At 40.7% G+C, this 20,355-nt stretch overlaps 1 protein-coding gene across 3 annotated transcripts in view; it reads left to right on the forward strand.

The window, feature by feature from the left end:
- Positions 1 to 20,355, forward strand: part of LOC105476037 (neurocalcin delta) — a 443,647-nt gene that overhangs the window by 49,742 nt on the left and 373,550 nt on the right. The window contains exon 1 of one of the 3 annotated variants that reach the window (XM_011731656.3): positions 3,460 to 3,539. The exons of the other annotated variants lie outside the window; for them this stretch is intronic. The gene's annotated coding sequence lies outside the window, so the exon portion shown is untranslated. Of the gene's footprint in view, positions 1 to 3,459; positions 3,540 to 20,355 lie in introns of those variants that run through there. 3 annotated transcript variants of the gene reach the window in all.

The raw sequence follows: 20,355 nt of genomic DNA on the forward strand, positions 1-20,355 counted from the left end.
TTTGGTAACATCTATGAGGTTTAGATTTTTCTTGGTGTGGCACTTACAATGAGTTGTCTACTTGTTATATGTTCTCCTTCTTTCTTACCAAGAGAAATCTGAGTTTTTTCAGAGCAACAGGCCCCATTAAATATTCAGTTTCTCAGAGTGTCTTACAGCTAATTGGCCAGGAGACACAGTTCTAACCAATATAAAGTAAGCAGAAGTCTGTGATGCTGTCTCTTCCCATTCCTCCTTCCTTTTGCCTGGGATGCAGCTGTGACGCATTGAGGTGTAGCAGCCACATTATCACCTTATGGAAAAGAAGCCATACACGAGAAGAAATGATGGAGCAGTAAGACAAAGGTCCCAGCTGAATGGAATCGTAATGGCCCCACCCAAAATAGATTAAAAAGCCGCAACTGAATGGAATCATAATTGATATACCCCAAATTGATTAAAAAACCATTGTTCTAGTTTATCGCATATATTTTACAAGCATCTTCAAGTTCTTTACAGAAGCAAGTAGGTGTAAACCTGCATACACATCAGTAGTAATATTGTGTGGAAGTAAATATGCCCACAGGAAGAGGCGGAAGATTTCCTGTGGAACCGACATGAGAGCTGCTGATCAAGTGCAGTCAGGGTTGATGGCCAGAAACCTAATTTCTGAGACTCAAAAACCAGTGAAAAAGTATATAGGTCATCAGTCTGGGTTGGGGCACAAGAATGAAGATCTCGAAGAGAATATGACAAACAGGAAGCTAGGTCAGTCTCCTAGGGGTTCAGAATCAGCTGTCACACCAATGTCAAGAACTTCTGAGATAAAGACAGGGAGAACTTTACAGATGAGAATGAGAATTTGCCCAGAGAGGTGGATCGATATTAGAGAAGCAACCCACAGATACCAGACTGTGCTTCTGGTGCCATTTCCTCCCTCTTAGTCCACCCAATAGCTTAACCAACCCTCTGCCTTGATACCACTGGTCCCATCGAATCCTGAAAAAATGAGAGCAGATGTTGATGAAAGCTGGACCTTCTGTTCCGCATCTGATGATTGGGTGTTTTTTTCCCGTAGACTAGCTTTTGGCTCTATACATTTCAAACCTTGTTTCTCCTTCGCCGCCCCCACACTTCAGTGCTAGACACCTGAGGACTTGTTCATGTCCTCTCGCCTTGTGCCTTCAGTAATGACACTGGGTGAATCAACACAGTAGATGGTAGGAACGTTCCTGAAAGTCCTATCTACCATGGGACAGATAACAACCACTTAACTACACGTAGAAATGATCACAAAACTCATTAATGATGTCCTGCAAAACCTCTAACTCGAGGTATTCCAACTCAACTGCCAGATTCCCAAAACATCTAGTGCAAGTCTGGCTACCTTATGTAAGAACGAAGGAGAACTTGTGGTGAAAAGAGACAGCAATTTCAACCAGTCGCTGTTGAAATACCTTATTAATGCAAAACTTTTTAAAAATGGCTCTGAAGGTACAGCGTTAGGACCCTCCCTAGGGCTTTAGAAGGGGCTTATGTTCCCTGAGAAAGGGTCCTGAAGCTTAAGCTCCTATAGCTTTAAGGCAAACCCATCTTTGTACTCTCCTTTCAGGAGATGTGCCAGCAGCACATATGACACCCTGTGGACTGCTTTGTATGCCACTTGACAATTTGAGACAAATAGCTTTAGAAATAATATATATTTTGTTTTGTTTTATAATTTTAGGTAATCCATGCTGTTGTTAAAAAAAAAGAGCATAAAATATTTTTACTGTAATTCTGCCATTTCATGTAATTTCTTTCTGATAATCTTTACACCTATATATAGCTATATAGATATATCTCTCTATCTCTCTATCCTCATCAAAAACAGGACAACTTCCAAATGTCATTTTAAAGATGAGATTTATTGTGAGCTTTCTTTTATATAATTATATGTCATGAAATATTCTCATAAAAGGGTGATATTTTATTTTATTTTTTGAGTCAGGGTCTCACTCTGTTGCCCAGGCTGCAGTGCAGTGACACGATCTCGGCTCACTGCAACCTCCGCCTCCCGGGTTCAAGCAATTCTCCTTCCTCAGCCACCTGAGTAGCTGGGGACTACGGGCATGTGCCACCATGCCCAGCTATAAAAGGGTGATTTAAAAAATAACTTTGGCTGGGCGCGGTGGCTCACACCTGTAATCCCAGCACTTTGGGAGGGTGAGGCGGGCAGATCACCAGGACAGGAGATCGAGACCATCCTGGCTAACACGCCATCTCTACTAAAAATACAAAAAATTAGCCAGTCATGGTGGCGGGCGCCTGTAGTCCCAGCTACCAGGAGACTGAGGCAGGAGAATGGCATGAACCCAGGAGGCGGAGCTTGCAGTGAGCTGAGAGCACACCACTGCACTCCAGCTCTGGGTGACAGAGCGACACTCTGTCTCAAAAAAAAAAAAAAATAAATAAATAGAAATATTTAGAATATTCTAAATTTCCCTATTATTGGACATTTAGGTTATTTAAATATCTTTTATATTATAAATAAAGTTATGGTAAATATCTTTCTACATCCATATTTATGTGTACTTTTTATTATGTACATGATAAATTCCTAGAAGTGAAATTACTGAGTCACGAGATATAGAAAATGTTAAGAATTTTATACATAGAGATAAGTTATTCTCCAGAAAGTCTGTATGAATTTACACTTATGAAAGAATGTGTGAGAGTGCTTTTCTAACCCTTGCCAGAAAAATGTACAATTATTTAGAAAAATCTTTTGAATGGTGTCCCATGGTTAATGCTTATTTCTCTGATGATTGTGATGCTGAACACTTTTTGTAAGTATTTTGGCTTTGTGTAGCTTATGTAAATTGTCAGCTCCTTGGGCAAGAGTTTTTCATTAGATGATTTTTAATTAAGGCACTACATTTCCCAAAGTGCATAAAACCTATTAAATGTATTATTATTATTATTATTATTTTGCTTTTTTCTCTCTGTCTGCTCTTTCTCTGGCTTTTCTTCTTTTCCCTAAGCAGAGGCGTGCCCAAAGAGCTGCCCTTCACAAACCCTGTTGTTGTCTTCATGTTAAACTGACCCAGATGATACTCTCATTTTTGGAAGGCTGAAAAATGGTTGACTATCAGAAATTTCATGTGGTTAAACCTGATACATTTCTCCTGACAAATCTGATTTAATTTCCCTTTCTCCCTAGAGCCAAATCTTTCCCCTCTTTCAAGGGTCATTTTAAATGTGATTCTCTTGCTGAGTGCTGCCCCTCCCATCCTTCAGGGACACCCCAGCTGGAAATTCACCCTTCTGATAAACCCTTTACATGCACATCTTCTCTGGAACGCTTTTCTTCCTACCATCTGCTTATTTTAGAACTTTCTTTTATATTGAGATATCATTTACATAGATTAAAAAAAATCTTATTTGTACAGCGTGATGAATTTTTACATACGTATATTCCTGTGCAACAACCACTCACATCAAAATACAGAACATTTTCATCACTCCAGAGAGTTCTCTCATGCCCCTTCCCAGGTGATAACCACTGCCAGCTACCGAAGGTAATGACTGTTTTGATTTCTATCATAGGTTACTTTTTCATGTCCTTGAAGTCAAATAGATGGCATCATACAATATATACATACTATTTTGTATCTGGCTACTTTTTCTCAACACAATGCTTCTGAGCTTCATCTATGCGATTGCATGTATCAGTAGCTTGCTCTTTTTTATTACTGTGTAGAATTCCATTGTATGAATATATAACGATTTTTTTTTCATACCTTCTCCTGTTGATGGATACTTGGGTTGTTTCCAGTTTTTCACAATAATGAATAAAGATGCTGGCCAGGCATGGTGGCTCCTGCCTGTAATCCCAGCATTTTGGTAGGCTGAGATAGGAGAATCTCTTGAACCCAGAGTTGGTCTATATCCTCACCATCATTTGATATGTACATCTTTTTCATTCTATGGTATGTGTAGTGGTGTTTCATTGTGATTTTAATGAGGCATGTTGTTTTAATTCCATGATGGATAACAATATTGAGCACCTTTTCATATGGTTAATGTCCATTTGGATGTCTGCTTTTATAAAGTGCCTATTCAAGTTTTTTGCCCATTGTCTTAACGACTATTTTTTATGGTAAGTTTTATGGTAAGTCTTAAAGTCTGGCCATTTAAGTCCTCCAACTTTATCTTTCTTTTTTCAGAGTTGTCTTGGCTATTTTAGATCCTTTAAATTTACACATAATTTTCAGAATAAGCTTGTCAATTTCTACAAAACCATACCTGCTGGGGTTTTGACTGGGACTTTGTTGGATCTATAGGTCAGTTTGTGAGAATTGATATCTTCATCTGTGTATATTGTATATCTTGCCATTTATGTAGGTCTTCTTTCATTATCTCAGCAATGTTTTCAATGTAGGGGTCTTGCATATCTTCTGTTAAATGTATTTCTATGTATTTGATTTTTTATGCCATTGTAAATGGTATGGTTTTAAAATTTCATTTTCTGATTGCTGATTGCTAATATATAAAAATACAATTTGTTTTGGTGTACTAACTCTATTTTGTTTCTCTCCTTACTTCATATATTCTTATAGTTGTTTATAGATCAATTTCTTTGGATTTGCTAGATATACAATTATGTAACCTGCTAATAAAGGTTTACTTCTTCCTTTCCAATATTTATGCCTTTTATTTCATTTTTTAAACCTTCTTGCACAACTTCTATACATTTTTCTCCCCTGTAAGCTGCCTGAGGCAAGATGCTTTGAGGCAAAACCCTAGCATAGTGCTTTAAACATAGAAAAGGCTAAGAGAATTTTGGTTGGTTATGTAAATGATGAAGGGGAAAACAATGAAATTAAAGCTGTAATTTGCTATTCTATATGATCAGTGAACCGCTACCAAGAAAAAGGAGACTGATTAAAAACCATTTTTATGAATTGATACATTTTTATTTGCAAGGATTGCCACAGGCGTGTTCAAGACTCTCCCAGGTCATTCTGCTTGGTTTGTGGTTCCTGGTTCCTGGATCCTACACTGATGTTATGTTCGTGTTCATTGCGTTCTTTCATAAGACTCTTACTAAGCATTTTGAGAATTCCAAAATAGCAGTAACTGCTTCTCCCCAGGATAGCACAGAGCAGATGGATCCCTGAACCTCACTGCCTTTGGTCCCAATTCCCCAAGCTTCTGTTGGTGTAGAAAAAAATTCTGCATTTTCAATATTGCTGGAGTGAAGCCTGGGAAATTTTCAGCTTTGAGTCTTTAAATTCCAACAAGCAATGTTATTTTTAGATTTCTGCTACACACTAGGAGTTTGTGAGTGAAGTCGTATTAAGGGGTGAGGATGAGGGCCTGTGTGAGTGGGTGGTGGTCTTTTCCCAGTAGCAGCCATTCTTGCCAGTTTTGAAGACACATAGGATTGTGAACTGGCTGCCCATGAGCTGAGATGACTCCCAAGGCAGGAGGAAAATAATTGATTGGACATTGATACCTATTTTTGCATTTGGTTGCAGTAGTTATTTCTCTTTTATAGATTTCATTGTCCACATGGCTGAAAGATGCATGATGAGTTGTTTTCTAAGGCAGTAATTCCATTGTTTGTTTCTTTGCGAGCTGTAGATATGCTGTTAGACATTTAAACAGTAGATTGGTAAAGTATTTAAGGCAGTTTTGACTCCATGACCACAGGGATTGTTCTCTGGTTTTTCCAGAGAGTGGTCCCCATGAATGAGCTAACTATGTTTTTGCTGTTGAATAAATATGGATCATCTTGAAAAAAGTGAAAGTGACAGAAAACAATAGAAAAGAGAAAATCAAAAATGAATACTCTTGTGAATTTGGATTAAATAATGTAAATGCAGAGTGATAACTTTTTTCAAATATTTGAATTTTTCAAATATTTTATATATGTTGTTCTTTTAAACATTTACATATTGACATTAAAACAGTGTTCTAGAAGTAATTTTGTGACTTTTTTTTTTTTTTTTTTTTTTTTTGAGACGGAGTCTCGCTCTGTCGCCCAGGCTGGAGTGCAGTGGCTGCGATCTCGGCTCACTGCAAGCTCCGCCTCCCGGGTTCCCGCCATTCTCCTGCCTCAGCCTCCCGAGTAGCTGGGACTACAGGCGCCCACAACCGCGCCCGGCTAATTTTTTGTATTTTTAGTAGAGACGGGGTTTCACCGTGGTCTCGATCTCCTGACCTTGTGATCCGCCCGCCTCGGCCTCCCAAAGTGCTGGGATTACAGACGTGAGCCACCGCGCCCGGCCGTGACTATTATTAATGGAATGTTTCTTTTGCCCCAATCACCTGAATTCCTACCATTCAGAAATAGTTATAATCATTTGTTATAAAATAATTGTAATTGTTATGAAATAATTACTGTTATGAAATAATTACAATTACTTTTTTTTTTTTTTGAGACAGAGTCTTGCTCTGTCACTCAGGCTGGAGTGCAGTGGTGCCATATTGGCTCACTGTAGCCTCCGCCTCCTGGGTTCAAGCAATTCTGGTGCCTCAGTCTCCTGAGTAGCTGGAATTACAGGCATGTGCCACCACATCCGGCTAATTTTTGTAATTTTAGTAGAGATGAGGTTTCGCCATGTTGCCCAGGCTTATCTTGAACTCCTGGCCTCAAGTGATCTGCCTGTCTCTGCCTCCTGAAGTGCTGGGATTATAGGCATGAGCCACCATACCTGGCCTAATTACAAGTACTTTCCAAATTAAAAAAAAATTATATATCCTGTTTGGAAACCTGCTTTTGTCATTTAACAATCTATGTTATGGGTATATGTCCATGTCAAGAAATACAGAACTACATTATTTTAATTTAACAGCTACTTAGGATTTCTGTGTGTGTGTGCACGCACATGCCCATAAAATAACCAGTTCTTTGTTAATAGATATTTTTGTTTAGGGTTTTTTCCTACTATTATAAGCAATATTGCAATGGATATCCTTGTTCATAAATATTGAGCATTTGTCTGATTAGTTCCTTAGGATAACTCCTAGGAGTGGAATTCTAGGACTCAAATTGTAAATTTTATTTTTTGATTCATATTGCAAAGCTTTCCTGCAGAAAATCTAAATTAATTTATATTCTCATCAACATCAAATTGAGAGTATTTGTTTACCTGCTCCATTGTCAACACTATTTGTTGTGCATCTTTAAAAATTTTATTTTATTTTTAATTGACAAATAATAATTATTTATATTTATGGGCTATAATGTGATGTTTTATATAATGGGATATAATATGATACATGTTTGCATTGTGCAAAATTAAATATAACTAATGAACATAGCCATCACCTCACATATTTATCATTTTATTACGATAACATTTAAAGTCTCTTGTAGCAATGTTTAAATGTATGATATATTATCATTAACTATACTAGCCATGCTGTGCAATGGATCCCTAAGACTTATTCCTTCTGTCTAACTGAAACTTTGCACCCTTTGAACAACATCTCCCCATTCTCCCATCCTCCACTCCCCTCACCCAGCCTCTGGTAACCACCATTCTACTCTACTTCTATGAGTTTAACGTTTTTAGATTCCACATATAAATGAGATTATTCTGTATATGTCTTTCTGTGCCTGGCTTATTTCACTTAGCATGCTGTCTTCCAGGTTCATTTATGTTGCTGCAAATGACAGAATTGTCATCTTTTTTAAGGCTGAACAGTATTCTACTGTTTATATAGATCACATTTTCTTTATTCATTTGTCTACTGATGAACTCTTAGGGTGTTGCCATATCTTGGTTACTGTGACTAGTGCCGCAATGAACGTTTGTATGTCTTCTTTTGAGAAATGTCTATTCATATCCTTTCCCATTTCTAAATGGGTTATTTGTTTTCCTGCTTTTGAGTTGTTTGAATTTCTTATATATTTTGGATATTAGCTCCTTATCAGATATAGGGTTTGTGAATATTCTCTTCCATTCTGTAGGTTATCTCTTTACTCAATTGTTTTCTTTGCTGCGTAGAAGCTTTTTAATTTGATGAAATCCCATTTGTCTATTGTTTCTGTTGCCTGTGCTCTTAGGGTCATATCCAAGAAATCATTGCCCAGGCCATGGTGTGGTTTATTGTAAGTCTTGACTTGCTTCTGTTTTTGACTTTCTGTATATTTGTATCTTCAGGAGAATTGTAGACTAAATTAGTTAGGATTCAGTTGGAAAACCCAAAACCACACTAGGTATTTCTAATACCAGAGATTTCATACAGGGAAATGGTTCCCCAGGTGTTGGAAATCTGAACGAGCTAAAAGGAAATGCTGAAGTCACGCAGGCATAGTAATAGAAAGAAGCAGCCGTCTTTCCCAGGGCTGATGGGAGGGTAGAGGGTACTTACTGGGAGAGGGCTGGAGGAAGGGAAAGAGGACACAATTCAGACCATGACACCAGTACACAAACTCCCTTAACACGCTGTACTTTCAGTCTCAAAACGCTATGCTAGCTCTAGCTTTTTTCCGGTTCTAGGTACAAGGAATGTACTTACTAGTTGTTTGTTAAATAAGTAAATTTTGTATTAGATGCATATTCATATTCAGACTTTTAAGTCTAAAGCCATCATACATTTTAAATTGAAATTACAAAGAAAATCTGTCAGACTTTTAAATGTCAGATGTTCTTAAACTTTATAAACAGCTAAATACCAAATACATGCAAAGTGTCTCGAATATTATAAAACTTATTAAATTTAACACAGAAGTGTAAACTTGAGCTATTTCATCATCTCAGTATTTCATTCTTTAAATGTTCCTAAGGTTGAAAAATCACTTATCCAGTAAAAAAAAAAAAAAAAGAGATTTTCTAACTCAGGTAAACTGAGGCTATCATTTCAAGATGATGGAGGCTACTTGGTCAATTACTTAAAACCACGATGTAGTTGCTTATGGGTTAGGACTTGGATCTGGGCCATAGGATCTGTCTTAGTGTTCCTTCGGGGGATTCAGGAAAATGGGATGTAGCATGTTCTGATCACATGAGAGAATATAACTTGTTGCTATTGTTAGACAAGCAAAACAAAAATAAAATATATAAAGGAAAGCATATTTTGAGGAAATTTCTATGGGAAACAGCAACCAATTGAAAAATTTTGCTATAAAAAGATAAGAAATTCAGTTCTGAGAAAGGCTGAGTCTTCAGTTTCGAATGTTCAATACCAGAACTCTGTAACCACTGAAAAAGTACACAGAAAAACAAACCAACCTTTCCGGGAGGCCCAAGATCATGGATCATGTCCACAGGAGACCATTCCCAAGGGAAGAAGGGGAATTTCATGTATTCAGAAGGCTTTGTTGAGAGTTCACAGAATGGATGTAATGGATAAATTACTGGCAGATTTTTCATACCATTTACTATCTTGAACAAACCACTTAAGCACTTTGCTAAGTATGCTTTATGGGTAATAAGCTAAAGGGTGTGGGGGATGTATTAAAATGTATACAATACCATGTGGTTACCAGACATTATTGTTAGGAGGTTCATCTTATCCCAACACTAACCTCACGTACATGGATTACGTATAAAAATACTCTTTTGGGGCCAAGTGCAGTGGCTCATGTCTGTAATCCCAGCACTTTGGGAGGCCGAGCCAGGTGGATCATGAGGTCAGGAGATAGAGACCACCTTGGCTAACATGGTGAAGCCCCATCTCTACTAAAAACTACAAATAATTAGCTGGGCATGGTAGCAGGTGCCTGTAGTCCCAGCTACTCAGGAGGCTGAGGCAGTACAATGGCGTGAACCCGGGAGGTGGAGCTTGCAGTTAGCTGAGATCGGGCCACTGCACTCCAGCCTGGGTGACAGAGCGAGATTCCGTCTCAAAAAAAAAAAAAAAAAGAAAAAAGAAAAGAAAACAAACAAACAAAAACCACTCTTTTGTGAGATGAACATCCAAAAGAAGGAGGAAACTCATGATCTGGGAATGTGGAGGTGGTGAGTGAATCTGGGTTAATTTGGAAAAGATTCATGAAGGATCTGTTTCAGTTTATTACTAGGGGATTGCTGGGGTTGGACTGCTGCCATCACAGGAGTTGGGCTGAGCCAAACTGAGGGTGAGAGAGGAGGGGATGCTAGGGAGGCAGTGATCAGGAGGCTGTATGTCCATTCATTCTACAGTCACCTATCAAGCTCCTACCATGGGTCCAACAGGGATCAGGACAGATACAGTCTTTTCCTTTGAAACATATCTGGTAGGGAAAACAAAAGAAACAACTAATTATGGTTGTTTTTCGGTACAAGCAGGGGATTGGTTCCAGGACCCCTGTGGATGCCAAATTGGCTCATACTCAGGTCCCCAAAGTCAGCCCTGTGGAACTCGTGAATGCAAAAAGTCTCTCATCCCATGAATACTATATTTTCCATCCATGATGGGTTGAAAAAAATCCACAATTAAGTGGACCTGCGCAGTTCAAACCCGGGCTGTTCAAGGGTCAACTGTGTACGATGAATTATTTAATTATAGTTATTATGATACGTGCCAGGAAGGAAAAGTGCAGTGTGCAGTGGAAATGTGGTATGGGGACTTTATCTGATGTGTGTTGAGAGGGCAGGGGAGCTGAGGCCTGAGGAGGAGGGGCTGGCTGGGGGAATGGCTGGGGCAGAGCAACCAGCACAGCAGAGGCTGCTTAGCCGAAGCCTAGGATGGAAAGGAAATGGGCACCTTCCAGGAACCGGAAGAAGGCTGGACAGACCATGATGAAGCTGGAGGAGGGCAGGACAATGTAGGCCTAGGTAAATGATTTTGGATTTTGGACTCTGTCCTGGGAGCATGGGGAACCTGAGGTGGGATTGGAGTGGAGCAGTTTGGCCTCTATAGGATAGGTGTTGGCCTTGGAGATGATGGGAAGTATCTAGATATTAAAAGCATTTTAGAGGAAGAGTTGCTTGAGTTGGGAACTGATTGTACGCAAGTGGGGAATGAATGAGGAAGTGTTAAGGTTGCTTTGAAGTTTCTGGGTGGACAGTGGAGCCATTAGCGGAGACAGGAGACACTGAAGGAAGTATAGGCTTGTTGGGGAAGATGACAAGCCTGGTTTAGGATACAGTGAATATGTGTTCCTGTGAGACATTCAAGTGGAGAGGCCAACTAGACATCTGGAAATATGGGCTTGGTGTTCAGGATTGTGGAGGTGGGGTGTTTAAGAGGTGATGGATTATAATTGTAACCACCTGAGTGAATGAGATTGCCTGGAAAGAAAAGAAGGAAGAGAGAAGAGAGTTTCTTTGGTGGGCGTAGATATAAAGTGAGAATAGGTAGGACAAATAAATAGAAGTTGTTTATTTCGAGCCTGGACCAAAGCCCTTCTGTCCTTAGTGAGATTCATTCTTAATTTGGGGGTTGGTGTGCTAACTCCAGGGCTCTTCTGGTCTAACTCAAATTCACCTTCTTCCCTTGGGAATGGTCATGATCTTGGGCCTCCTGGAAAGGTTTTTTTTTTTTTTCCTTTTTTTTTTTTCAGTGCACTTTTTGAGTGGTTGTAGTCTTGGTATTTTTCTGAACTGAAACTGAAGTCCCAGCCTTCTCCCAGAACTGAATGTCTTTTTTTTTTTTTTTTGGAGACACAGTCTCACTCTGTCACCCAGGTTGGAGTTCAGTGGCACAATATCGGCTCACTACAACCTCTGCCTCTCAGGTTCAAGTGATTCTCCTGCCTCAACCTCTCAAGTAGCTGGTATTACAGGTGCCCACCACCAGGCCCGGCTAATTTTTGTATTTTTAGTAGAAACAGGGTTTTGCCATGTTGCCTAGGCTAGTCTTGAATGCCTATCCTCAAGTAATCTGCCTGTCTCAGCCTCCCAAAGTGCTGGGATTATAGGTGTGAGCCACTGTACCTGGCCAGAACTGAATTTCTTATCCAATATTTTGTAATATGTATTTTTCAACTGGTTGCTGTTTCCCATCAAAATGTCCTCAAAATATGCTTTCCTTTATATATTTTATTTTTGTTTTACCTAATAACAATATGTTATATTCTCTATGTCAAGTTTTTAAATTTTTTTACTTATTGTAAGGATCCTGTTTGGCTTCTTGTATATTTAATAAAAAATAGAACATTTCATTTGGTAATTAGAGCTTTTACCTAACAATTAGAAGATGATATGGGTTATTTTTATATACTATTAGAAAGTCACTACTGATTTGCCCAAGTCTTATCATCCTATCAGTTCTGTAGGTTAGGGAATTCAACTCAGTTTATTCTAAACACTGTGTGTGTGTGTGTGTGTATTAGTATTCTATGAGCATAAGCTCCATGAGGGGAGATACTTTTGTCAGCTTTACACATTGATGTATCTCAAACATGCAGAAAAGCACCTGGCATGTAGTAAGTGCTCAATAAATATTCATTAAAAAAATTGAATAGTGTGTGTTGGGAATACAGTCAGAGGTGTTTAAAAGACATCCACATACTAGTTTCAATCAGCAAATTCTCATTGTGGCATTGTATGGCTGGTGATTAACTGAATTTTATTGATTTTATACTTTTTTTGGTTATGAGTATCTGGCATGTTTTTGCCTTCAAGTGCTTTGGACTGTGGCATTATTAATTTCTATTTATTTATTAATTTATTTAACTAATGTAGCAGGTATAAATTTCAGTCCAAAAGTGGGATCTTAGCCATTCTTGAGGCCCTTTTCCATATCAGGGTTGCACCAGAATTGAGATATGTGGAACACAGGTGAAAAGAGGGACCCAGACCTGGGCCAAGGGTCCAGACGTCCTCAATGTACCACAGTTGCACCTTGCCATGGCCTCAGGACATTGTCACCAAGTAGTGGTCAGATTCTACCCCTCTCATTGTATCTCCCAGCCCATCTAGCTGGCACTAATCCTGGTGGACAACTGTTGAAACAAACAACCTGTGAACCTCAGTGCTTAACAAAACAAATGTTTATCTTCCCTCAAGCAGTGTTAAATGTACATATTCTGATTGAACAGCTTCCCTCCAGGCACTGACTCAGGGATCCAGGCTGCTTGCATCTTGTGAAGCTACCATCCTCCAGGGCTTCACAGTTCTTCACCCCCACCATGTGGGAGGAGGAAAGAAGAATACGGAGAATGAAGTCTTTGGCCAGGAAGAGACACACATCGCTTCCTCTCACTTTCCATTGGTGAGAACTAATCACGCGGCCTCATGTAGGTGCTGCAAAGTGAGCTGGGAAAGGGCCGTAGCTGAGCAGCCAGTTCCTGGCAACAACTCGACACCGTGGGGGGACTATGGCTCTTTAGTGCTTGCCCACCTATCTCTGCCACAACCCTTCTATTTTGCTGATGTCAGCTAATTTTTGCCCATATCCCTGTTGTCTTTAAGAGCACTTGGCTAATATTTTCAATGAGCTCAGACTTTAGGAAAAAAGTCAGGAAGGAAAATACCTTGCCAGCAACATCACTTGGGGCTTGAGAAACAAGGTTTTTTTCAACAGAAGTCAGCTTGGCTACTTTCATGGAACAGGGGAGAGAGAAATTAAAAAAAAAAAAAAAAAGAAACACAAGTTAATTTTTAAATTAAGTATCCTGTTGTGCAAATATTTATTGAGCAGATACTATGGGCTAGACATTTAAATATGACTGTGTTCTTCCTCAAGTGAGACCCTAAGAGAGGAAAAAAACGAAGAAATATTGCAGTGCTCAAGACAGAAATGTGTTTTAAAAAGCTAGATTATTTTAGAAGTAAGAGCTAGAATGGAGGAAATCAACAGAGTGGTGGAATTTAGAGAGTGTGGGCAGGGGTAGGGAGGCAACTTTAAACTGGGTAGCCAAAGGTGGCCTTTCTAGGGATTAGAAGGTGATTTCTAGGCTGACACCTGAGACAATAGCAAATTGAGCCTTGTGAAGAACAGAGAAAAGAACATTCCAGGCAGAGAAAACAGCAGCGCAGAGGCCGTGAGATGGGATAGAGCGTGGCCTACGCAAGAAACAGGAGAGAGGCCGGAGTGGCTTGAGCATGGAGGAGAAATAGTGGATGCTGTGAATGAGGCCGGAGATGGAGGTAAAGGCCAGGACACCCAGAGTCGGCCATGGAGGGAGGGGGAGTTTTTTCCAGGTGCACTGGGCAGCCACAGGAGGGTTAAGTGGGGGAGCGTGAGATCTCCCTGATCACTGCTGGTCTGGTGCCTGTCAGTCTGTGCCCAGCCTCTTGATGCCTGATACGCTTCTACTGTGGTGTATTCCTGCGTGTAGGTACACGAAGTATTCTCTCTCTCTCACTCTCCTTTAAATATTTTGGGCTTTGGGTGGTGGTAGGTTGCAAAACTAGTTCTCATGTATGTCTGTGGGTGAAACACTGGAAGATAAAGCCACTTGTGTAGACCCAGACTGATAGAACTGGAGGACTAGAAATGGAAATGCAATTCAACGGAACAGAGCAAAGGGGGAGCCTGTGAGAAAAAGGGTTCTGGCATTGTGAAGCCAGATGGAAAATAATTGTATTAGACCAGGAAAGAGAGAAGGGCAGGAAAAACAGAGCCTGGGAGAATACGACAGGGGAAGTCTGTTTGCTAGATGTGATTTGGTTTAGTTCTTTATTCTCTACCTGCTCCCCGTTTTGTGGGGTGCCTGCTTCCTGCTGCAGGATAGTGAGGTGTGTTACTGCAATAATATCTGAAGTGGACTCTGGGGCTACACATTCCAGAGGGTATAAATGATACTGCTTAGGCTGCCTCACAGGTATATGTTTAACTTTCTGAATCTGGCTTACGTTCTCCCATTCTTCAACAATTACCAGTTTTTTATGGTAGCAAGAGGCAGTTATGATGATTCAGAAAGATAATGCCTAGTGGTGCTTTACTAGATTCTCTTCCTGGAAAGTCCTTGTTAAAATTATGTCAAGGTCATATAAGGACAGTCGTGTGTGTGTGTGTGTGTGTGTGTGTGTGTGTGTGTGTGTTTGGGACAAAACTGATTCTGTGTCACTTTAAAAGTATACAGTTGAAGGACGAGTAAACAACAACAGCAAGGTTAAGCGTTTGAGTAACATTTTTTCAGTGATACCTGATCTGAGTTTGATATCTTGACACAGCCTGCCACTTTGGGTTCAGTTGTTATTTTAAAATGGCTTCACGTGTTTTCCTGTCACCTCAGGGGTGCTTCAGAGGCCAGCATGCTGGAAATGAGCACACGTAGAAATAAGACACAGACTCAGGGTTTGCACATATGAGAAGTGGACCCATTTCTCTCCATGGGTTAGGAATGGGCAGTGGTTTGGGGGACTCTATTGGAGATGGTTTGATGGGCCAAGGAGATAATTTTTTCATTTCCACTTTTAGAATCTGAAAGATTTATTTCAGTCTTCTGGACTCTTCCTTTAAAATGCAAACAATTCTGACCAGGCCATTTTCACCCAATACCTCATTAGTAGAAATGAGCTTGGAGGTAGGTGTCCAGAGGCAAATGGAGATGGGTAGAGCTTAGAGGCTGGAAGGTGACGAGAACTATGGAAGGATGACATCAAGGACAATGTCAGGCCAACCGCCTCATTCATGAGTTGGGGCTGTGAGCACTCTCTTTCTGAAATGTTGTGCTTTGTTTGAAGCGTTTTCCCCAATATTTTTATTTAACATAAATTTGTGCATTTTGGTGCAGAGCTCATGCTGCTTTCCCAGAGTACAAGAAAGAATTAGGTGGAAGCTTCCTATTCAGACATGCCCCAAGGCACGTTAACCTGTGGGCACACACCCGCCTTGCTGGGGGTTTTCCTTCTCTTCTCTAAGGCCAAGTCTTGAAAGGAAATGGATTTCACAAGTTGTGTTCTTTTAAAGCTATGTCACAATGGTCACTAAATAGCTATTTGTGTCATGAATGACTGCCTCCCAGGCTATGCCTCAGTCATCTTGTTCTTCGTGTATTGTCTGGGCCGCGCACCATGCCACTCACACAGTGAGTGCCGACTGCGAGTAATGCAATAAGATTCTAGAATTGCTGAACAAATGCTTGAATAACTGTAAGATGGTATTAGAGATACAAACCTTGTCTTACCTTGGGTAAAAAGCGTACGCTGATCCTGCTAGCAAATGAATGAGATCCTAGAATGTAAAATATATTTCAGGAAGGCTGAGTGAGGAGGGAGTGGCTCTCTTGGGGACAAAAGTTATTTCTAGTTCAAAGTTATTGTGACATTTGTGGAGCACATGACCTGTGACATTTCCTTCCAGGCTTCCCCGGCCTGCCTGCCTTTTCCTCATTTCAGTATTTATTGGCCTCACCTTCAGGGAAGTGGGGAATGAAGAAATGGCTCATTTTACTACTTGTTAGTGCTGTGAGTTGGGTCCAGGAGGGTAAAACTAATAGCTGAAAAAATCCTAAGGGTTTTCTAAAGGCTTACTTATTTGTCTTCTCATGAATAATTGAGAGCCATATATAGTTATAAAATCATATATAGTTATAAAAATTGTCAAGAAACCCACAACCCACTCTTGTCTCCTTGGAAATGTGGTATGGAAATGTGCAAGAAATTTATTTATTTATTACCTTATTTTAATGTTTATTGTGGAGACAGGGTCTCGCTGTGTTGCCTAGGCTGGTCTTGAACTCCTGGCCTCAAGCGATCCTCCCAGCCTCCCAAAGTGCTGGGATTACAGGTACACACCACCTTGCCCACACTAAAATTTTACTTTTGAGGCAGCATAGCTGTGATATTTATGATATTAGTGCCTCCAGTAGCAAACTCCTGTAGCCCTGGGGAGTTTGAAATTGGGATGACATTGGATGGAGGATGCAGGTGGTAGAGAACAAAGAAAGCTGAATTCCAAACATGTGCAGCCTCAATGCCCTGACCTTTGTGTCTCTCGCCGCAATGTACTAAAGGCCTCTGTTTCGTTTGTAAGCAATCAGTCACAGAGGAATAACCTCCCAAAGGTTTGTAGCAAGCATTCCTGGGGATCTGTTGGTAGCTCGGACAGAAGGCTGAGTGCCTGGAGTTGTTCACATCCGCGCTCTGCCCGCTGTCACACTGCCCTGAGGTAACAGGCAAGCTGCAAAGCAGCTTCCTTGGGTGGTGGCGCCTGCGTATGCAGCAGTGGAAATATATGGGCGGATATGAAAAAAAAAAAAAAAAAAAAAAAAACCTCACTGATTCACATCAGGACCAAGAAGTAATGTGACTTTTCAGATTAGCAGATCGAAATCTGTTGCAGCCGCTCAGCATTTCTATTTCAAGCCTGGAGAACATCTCTCCAACTGTTTCTTTCTTCTTTCTCCACTCCCGCTTCAGCCCTCAAAGCCCCTGCTGCTTTTTAGCTTTTTGGTTCCTCCTGTGCTGTAGAGTCCATTGCCTGAGGTTTCTTGATTTTTTTTTTTTTTTATGCCGAGGTAAGAAGAATTGTCAAATCTGGTACTCCATTGTAGGCTAGACTCCACTGAAGACACGTCAGAGAAGCAAGGCTGGGGTTCCCATAAATCCTAGTTGAATGAGCGAGGGCATGAGTGGATGGGGAGACACTTAGGGAAGAGTAAAGCGCCAAAGAATAAAGCACAGCTTCTAGGGCGCTTCCCGCTGACAACCCTCGACTTTGCACACTGGCTCAAACACGGTGTGAAGAAAGTTTTCATTCCTGTGTGGTATGTAATTTTTGTACATTTCATATCATTAGACCACCAGATTCATGGAGCAGCTACTACCCGTAGACACTGCACTTGACCCTGAGGTTTCAGAGGTTAATAAGCTTTAGCTGCTATCCCCAAGGGGATCTCTGTCTGTGGAAGCTGTTTGCTTTGGACCTGCATCACTTGTAGAAGTAGAAAGGGCTCAACAAGTGTCTGAGAAAGGGAGTGAATGATGTTCATACAAAGAACAAAAGAACTGAAAGTGATTCAGCAGGTATTATTTGTATTTGGTGGACCTGGGTCCAGTGGTGCCGTGGAGGTGTGGGGAGCCATCCATTCATTCTGCCTCGGCCTGCCTTGCCCTGGTGGCATCTGTTTCAGGGACATGGGGCTGGGTTAAAGGAACATATACCTGACTCGTACAAGCATCCAGTGACCCTTCCGCTGAGCCCTGGCAGTGTTGGGGAGTGGGTGTTGCTAGTACTCTCTCCTCTTGGTGTAGATATTCCCAGATTTCTGGGGCTGCAGGATAGATGAGGAAGGGTTAACTCTAGGGCAGTGACAGCTGAATATACAGCATAAACAGCATTTGGGGATGAGATCACTTCTGTTTTGGGAACCTACAGGCAAACACAGTTGCATTTGTTCGTGTAATCATTGCCTTGTTTGAGGTTGTTTATGTTTAGAAATTCATGCTGGAATATTTATCAGTTGGGGCACAGAAACCAACTCTGGCTACTGAAGCCAAAAAGGAATCCGCTATAGGCCATGGAGCCGTTCCCAGGATTGAGGGAAAAGCATGAATTGTACATGAACCTGGTCTCAAAAGGAAGTGGGGGCAATTCTGGGGTTCTAAATCCTGGGAAACTAAGGGATAGTCTTTTCAGGACTCACCTCAGGATGAATCAGGAGCTGTTTTCCATCCTGAAGTTTTTCCCTGGAGATTCAAATTCCTGGAAGAGCAAGTTGGCTGGGTCATTCTGCCCATCCCCTTAGGTCACTAAAGGAAGTCAGGTGTGAATGCTGGGAAGGCAGAAGCTGGCAGCTGTCCACCCTGACTGTGAAACGATATTTTCTTTCTCAGGCCTCCTTCTTCCTAATCTCTCCGGTCTATTTCCTTTGAAACAGGCTTTCAAGAGTAGTTTTGAGCTTTTAGAGCATTGCTTGGGGCTGTAGTGGACATGTTGGCAACTGCGACTGGAAGAAACCATGAGAACAGCATGGAGGCAACAGATGGAAAAATTTGAAGTTTCATTTAAATAATGATCTTAAAAAATATGTCCCTTTATCTCCTTATTCCAGATCATCTGGATGATATTAATACCACAAGCACCTATTCCTCTACTCATTCATTTTTAGTGCATTTGGATTTTCTGAAGCATTGGTCGGTCCTGAGTAGAAATTCATTAATTGTCATGGTCTAATGAGAAAAAATAGGCTTAATATAAAAATAATGCATCTGCGTCAAGTATAGGCCAAATGATATCACAGAGTGCTGTTTTTAGAAGAGAGAAAAATGTTCGGGAAATGGGGTCTTTATGTGGCACGTGGCAGCTCAAGCATGATGAATGCAAGGGAATCTGGGCCATTGCAGTCAGCACCATATTCAAATCGAAAGCAGCAACTTAGTTTCAGCAAAACAATATAATCCTTTACATGGCACTAATGTTATTTTGAGTTTTATTGGCTTTGCAGTTTTAGGTTAATTTGTGCATTTATTTTATAGTGGTATGAGACTACAAGCATATAAATCATTTTGTATTTCTATATATTTAAGTGAGTTATAATAAAAATAACTGGGCAACCCTGGTGGTCCTTGAGGATTTTTTTTTCTTTAAAAGGAAAGTACCTTATTCAAGTTTTAGAAATGCTAGCCTATGGGAGATATTTGCACCCTCTCTGACTCTACCTCTATGGGAGGAGACACAGGCTAGGCTTGGTCATGTGACTTGCTTTGGCCAGTGGGATATTATCTGACATGAAAGCAGAGACTTTATAAGAGCTTGTGGATTGGCTTGGCCCCTTGTACTCCTCTCTTTCTCTAGGGGAAGATAATGTTTCAAATGCTGTTGGTTCAAAGAGGATAACAGACGTGTAGAGCCTATCTGAATCCCAGCTCAGCCAACCTGGATCAGCTAAATTATAGCCAAACAACAGATCTGTGAGCAAGAAATAAATGTTTGTTGTTGTGTTAGACTGAGATTCTGTGGTTGTGTGACACACAGCATTGTTGTGGCAATAACTGACCGATATGGTCTAGCATGTTGATGAGGTGGCCACACCCTGGAGCATGTGAGCACAGGATTTACTGAGCACTTACCATATGCCAGTCATTGTGGTGGATGCTGAGGCTACAACAGTGAACAACAAAGACCAAGTCTCAGTCCTTAGGGGGCTTCCATTCTGGTGGGTGTTCAATAATTTTTGCTTGACTATTTATCTGATGAAAGCTTTATTTTTCCTTTTCTCAGAAAGGCAGACTACCTCTACTCTGACTTTTGTTGTTTGTTTTTGAGACAGCAGCTTGCTCTGCCACACAGGCTTGAGTGCAGTGGTGCAATCATAGCTCACTGTAACCTTGAACTCCTGGGCTCAAGGGATCTTCCCCTCTCAGCCTCTCCTGCCCTCAAGTGATCCTCCCACCTCAGCCTTTCAAAGTGTTGGGATTACAGGCGTGAGCCACTATGCCCAGCTAACTTTGACATTTTTGAAAAGTGAAACATATAGGTAGATGTGATCTTATCTACATATGGATTTTATATTTAACCAAAAAGTCAAGGAATAACTTGGCTAGTGATGTCACCATTATCATC

The sequence above is a fragment of the Macaca nemestrina genome, chromosome 8 (assembly GCF_043159975.1).
Source record: "Macaca nemestrina isolate mMacNem1 chromosome 8, mMacNem.hap1, whole genome shotgun sequence".
NCBI lineage: Eukaryota > Metazoa > Chordata > Mammalia > Primates > Cercopithecidae > Macaca > Macaca nemestrina.